Below are 6,000 nucleotides of genomic sequence, written 5' to 3'. Positions count from 1 at the left end.
GATAGTAGTGTTGACGGTAGCGGCCCGGCCGCACACGCTTACCCACTTCTAGCTTACTCCTCTCTACCGACCTCCCCCTCACCGCGCTCCATGGGCATTGGTCGTAAGCACCGGATGTAAGCCGGAGAGGAGTTAGAAAAGCTTCCTTCAGCCGCTTTTTCAAAATGGCGGAGCCGGACCTTGCGTCATTTAGAGAGGCGGGGTTGAAAAAGAGCTCTGTGGTTCGCCAAAGCCAACTGCGCACGTGGGCGCTGCGTCTCGCATAGAGAGGAGGATATGAGGCGAAAGGCCTGCTTTCCCGCTTTAATTTTAAGTGTTCCACACAGGGAAGACCAAGGAAGTACACTTGCTCTCATAGCATATAAACAATACTTTTCTCCAAGTGAATATTTGCAGTGCTAAGTCCCAAAGCATAGTCTGAAGGCTCCTGAGGAAGTCACCTTTGAAGCTTTAGCATGTCTGGGTGGGGCTAGTCAGTGCTTGGAGGGAAGGCCACCTGGTATGATAGTATCTATATCTTTGTTACTATGTATGCATCCATTACCATGTAATGAAGGTTGTGCAGAGACCAAAGAGTTAGGAGGCCACCTGGAAGACCTATGGAGCTCCCTTAAGTTCCACGATGGAAGAAAAGGGAGCTATAAATGTATTACATAAATCAATAAATACGCTTAGGCCAAGGGGGTAAGAAGGATGGCTCTCCTAGGAGAACTGCTGATTAGGCTACTCCACACATGTGCTTCCAGGTTATAGGCATCAAGCACCAATTTATATAATTTACAGAATCAAATGGTAAAGTTTTTTCCAGGGCTGGAATTCTTCAGGCTCTTTATATCCTGTCTTTTTTCCTCCAAGGAACCCAAGGCAGTTACATAATTCCCCTCCTCTCCATTTTACTCTCACAACAACCCTGTAAAGTAGGTTACACTGAAAGTCAGTTTCTGGCCCAAAGTCACCCAGTGAGCTTCATGGCCTAGGTGAGAACTAGAACTCTTTGAATGTCCTCCAACATAATGTTTGGGGGATGAATGTGCTGTTGCCCAGAAAGAGCTAAAATCTTGGGATTTTCCTTTGATTTCTATGAGCAGCTCTCACTTCCAACCTTGAAGTGTGTGGGGGGAGGAGTTGAAACCAGCCCTGTGTGTCAAGAGTGGGAAACCTGTAGGCCTTCATCCCTAAACATTGGCCATGTTGTCTCAGGCTTATGATGGGAGTTGGAGTTCAATGACATCTAGAGGACCACAAGACCCCTACCCTGGCCTCTCACAGTTTTGTCTACTCCTTGCCCACATACTATTATAAAGCACCTTTCAAGAGGCTGCTAGGCAGGAAAATAAGTTGGTTTCTTCTGGGGAACAAAGGGGAGGAGAGAAAGAAAAGTTGATCAAAAGATAGATTACTAAGAACATATGAGCCACGCTGGATCAGACAAAGGGTCCATCTCATTCTGCATTCTGTTTACACAGTGCCAACAGCTCCCCTTGGGAAACCCAAAAGCAGGATATTAGTGCAACAGCACTCCCCACCCCCACCCATGTTCCCAGCAACTGGTGCACTACTGCTTCTGATACTGGAAATAGCACAGAGCCATCAGGACTAAAAGCCATTAATAGCCTTATCGTCCAGCAGACCATCCTCCCTCAATTTGAAGACAAAATTTTGCTCATCTAGCCAAGGTGGAGCCACAGGAGTAAGAGTCAGAACTGATGCACCCAGAGTCAGAGTGGAAAGTTAAGAAAAAGCTATGTCATACTGTTCTTCCACATGCTTAAATGTTCCCTGTCTGCCAGCAGTACATCCATACATGGCATTAACTAGGGCCAACACAGATAATTCTTACAAGATCTAGCCTACAATGGTATCACAAGCTGAAAGAGACTAAGGAATTCAGCACAAATACATTCTGGAAAACTATTTCCTCATTTTACAAATAGGAAATAGTAGGAGAGTTCACACTTTACATTGCCTTTTATTTTATTGTACCATATTGTATTTGTAATGTGATGTTGGCTGCATAGCCCACACTGGCTTCTATTCTCACTGTAGCCTGTGAAGTGAGTGGTCAAAGAGAAGCAGAAATCAGCAGGGAATGGAGTTGAGTAAAAAATACAACAGGCCATGTTCAGAAGACACCTTAAACCACGGCTTTAACCACAGTGAATAAGGCAAAAGGCCTTGGAGTTGTGCTAGATCTTCCCCCTGCAAAACCTTCACCAGGATGTGCCCTTTCAACAATTGGGTGTATTAATCTTTGAAAGTCTACAATGTTTTTGGAGGAGCAAGTAGAGATTGTGTGAATATAAACTGATTTGTCCAGCAGAGGGTGTTGTAGAATAACTAGGAAAAAATTTCCTTTTAATCTCAGTGGCCATTGAAGGTGGCTGAATGTCTTAGTATGCTTTCAGCCTGATCCTATGGACATTTACTCTGAGGTAGCTCCTGCTAAATTCATGCTAGGTTCAATGGAATTTACTTCCAAATGAGTGCAGCCTTTATCTTGCAGGCTTTCTCACTAATATAATCCCAGTTGAACATATAGGAAAGTTGAGGCTTAGGTTTAGTTCTCACAACAGCAAAAGAACTGGCAAACCTGTTTCTAGAATATATCATTTGAGATTGTAGGTGGAGGCTCATATGATGTTACCAAAATAAAATAATAATAAAAAAACACTTTACCATCTCATCTAACAAGGCAAGCACCAGAGACAGTTGCATATCTATTGTTAAATGCCTATACACAGAGAATAAGTACTTGTTATGACTATATATTATCACCAGTATCAAAGACACTGCACCTTCCAATTTCTAGGGAACAGGAGTGAGAGGGTGCTATTGCCTTCATATCTTGCTTGTGAGCTTCCCATTGGGATATCTGCTTGGCCACTGTGGAAACAAAATGCTGGACTAGAGAGGTGTTTAGTCTGATACAGCAGGTCTCTTCTTATATTCCTATACCTGAGATATTGTGGCAGTAGTTAATAGGGAGTACCAGTACTTTCCCTTCACCTCCTTTAAGGTAGTCTAATAAAAGTGAGGACAACCTTTTTGAGGTTTCTGCTCTTTCCAGAAGGCACAGCTTAACACTACTCATGCTACTAGGTTGAACACTGACCTGGGCTGAGTTCGTATGACACAATAATCAACTGGGGGTGGTGGTAATAGGAACAGAATGGGAAACAACCATTGATTAGCGTGTCGTCCAGACTCAGCCCTGGACTCAGACTGAATGCTGGTGATGCATTTTGGGAAGATGGCAGAGTTTGATTCCCCTGCCATTCTCAGCAAGAAGCAGGCCTCCCCTTGTTACAGCACCTCCTGGACAGCAGAAGGAGGCGATAGGAGATTTGTGCCACGCTGAAGAAGATGGGATCTATGAAGAGGGGCATTCCCATTTGGGGTTGAAAAGTGGATGTGGATGGAGAATGATGGCTATTTCACAACAAATAATATCTTCCTGTAGAGGGCCCGTGATTTATGAAAAACAAACATAATATCTGCCCCCCCCCTTTTCTGAGTTGTCACCACTCCCTACTCCTCACCATTCCCAGGATCCCCCAATTTCTCTTTCTCTTTCCTGCCTTTGTGCCTTTTCTTCTGCTTCCTATGCCTGGATCAGCTTCTTCTTCTCCCACTTTTTGCTCCTCTTGTAAACTTCTTTCCAAAATCTACTTCCACAAGGCTTGCCCTCAGCCTTTACAGCCTTTACAGGCAGGATGCTGTTCCATTCGTGTTTGTGGAGCAAAGGGCGGTGGCAGGGGGTAGTGATACTGTGCACAGACTGCAGCATCCTTCCTGAGGATCTTACCTCTGGGGATTTTTTTGGAAAGCAAAATGTTAGCCCTCAAACCAGCAAGGATGCACTTGGAAGTGTGGAGGCAATAAGTTAGTGAAATCTCAAAAAATCCTAAGGATTTTTAAAAAGGATAACTGTGCCCCACTGAGCTCGTCTCTCCCATGTCTAGCAGAAACAGAATAATGTAAAATAAGCTGATCCAGGCACAGGGTAGATAATTGACAAAATCCAGTGCAGAGTTTTAGCTACCATGGGTTATTGTATGGTTTTCACTATATTGTTCCCAGATCTTTTCTTCCTTTCCTGTGTTTTTGTTTAAAGAAAAAATCTAACCAAGATTGTAAATCCTCCAGACATGAGGACAACTCCGTTAGGTGTGCACATCATGCCTTCTCAACTTATTTTGCTATTTTGGAAACTGCTTTGGAAACTCAGATTTTAAGGGGAACTTGTACACACTGGGCTACTAGGGGCGGGGAAGGGAATTCCTAAACTTCATGTGGTACTTGCCATATGGCCCTCTGATCTCAGCTCATTGACTGTATCACATCTGTGCCTCTTATGGTGTGACTGCTAAAACATTTGATTGATCAAAGTACTTCACTTATATTATCTCAGTAACCCTTACAATAAATATGTGAGGTAGGTTGTTATTATTCCCAAGATTACAGATGAGAGGTGAGACACTGAGGCCTTAGCTAGACCTAAGGTTTATCCCAGGATCGTCCTGGGGTCGTCCCTGCCTACTCCCCGGATATCCTGCGTGTCATTTACATGAACAGGGATGACCCCGGGCTAAGGCTTGAGAGTGGTGTGGCTTGACTTAGGCCCTGGTTTAGTGAATTCATGGCTGAGGTGAAATTTAAATCAGGGACTTCTCTGGTGACATTCTTTGCTGCTACGTAACCCTGAACAAGTTCTCTATACAGAGGATACTCTCCATATGGAACACAACTCCATCAGCCCCTTCAGCTATTACTTATTCCTGCATTAAAAGTGTCTGGGATGGTTATTGATTAATCACATTGAAATGCAAGAGGCCGAAGTTAAGCAACAGCTAGCAGAAGATGTAGTTTACTCCATTGCTACTGAGACTCATTTGTGACTTTTTAGGATTATCTCATTTTTTCACAGAGGGGAGGGTGAATTAGTGTGCTGCAGCAAAAACAGCAAAGAGTCTTGTGGCACTTTAAAGGCTAACAAATTTATTTTGGATTAAGTTTTCTTGGACAGTGGATGAAGTGGACAGTGTCTACGAACGTTTATGCCAGAATAAATGTGTTAGTCTTTAAAGTGCTACAAGACTCTTTATTTTTTCTCATTTATTTAGTATAGCAAGGCATCCAAATGTAAACAATTGTTTAAATGCACATCTGCTCAGGATTGGGGGGACAGAAGAACATTAGAGCCCTTCATATGGCATATCTGATCCACATATACAGCATTTGTGCTTGACCCCAGGTTCATGTCGTCATCATCTCCCAATCTGCCATAATGTTCAAGTACTAGGATTGGTCTGCAGGAGCTGAAAATCCACTTTCACCTCTTTACAGAGCTTTCAACTGGTGACACCCAAGCACCAGGAAGTTGTTCTTGTCCTATCATTTGTGGCTGGGATCTTTCCTCACTGCCCCCTGATCACCCACATTGAGCCGTGAAAGCTGTGGTGGGTTTGGCCAAGATGGGGAACAACTTCATGTCCTGCACTCAAACATGGTTTGAAAATGGTTGGGCAAGTCACTCGTTTCCCCAGCTTTACCTACCTCACAGGTTTGTTGAGAATACATTTGAATTAAGATTTTAAAATTCTAACGCAGCCTGTACATGGAAAAATGCAAAAAAAAAAAAAAAAAAAAAAAAGACAAATCTTCCCCTAGACTCTACTCTCCAAAGGTTCTCTATCTACACCTTTGGGTCAATTCTCTGGCTGGACATCAGAAAAAACTTCCTGACTGTTAGAGCAGTACAACAATGGAACCAGTTACCTAGGGAGGTTGTGGGCTCTCCCACACTAGGGGCATTCAAGAGGCATCTGGACAACCATCTGTCAGGGATGCTTTAGGGTGGATTCCTGCATTGAGCAGGGGGTTGGACTTGATGGTCTTATAGGCCCCTTCCAACTCTACTATTCTGTGATTCTACAACTAGAGTAGCTCAGAATGGCAGCACACTCTCCAAAGCTGGACTGAGATTTACAGGCACCCCTT

This window comes from Elgaria multicarinata, chromosome 4 (assembly GCF_023053635.1).
Source record: "Elgaria multicarinata webbii isolate HBS135686 ecotype San Diego chromosome 4, rElgMul1.1.pri, whole genome shotgun sequence".
NCBI lineage: Eukaryota > Metazoa > Chordata > Lepidosauria > Squamata > Anguidae > Elgaria > Elgaria multicarinata.
This window is presented reverse-complemented; position numbering follows the sequence as displayed.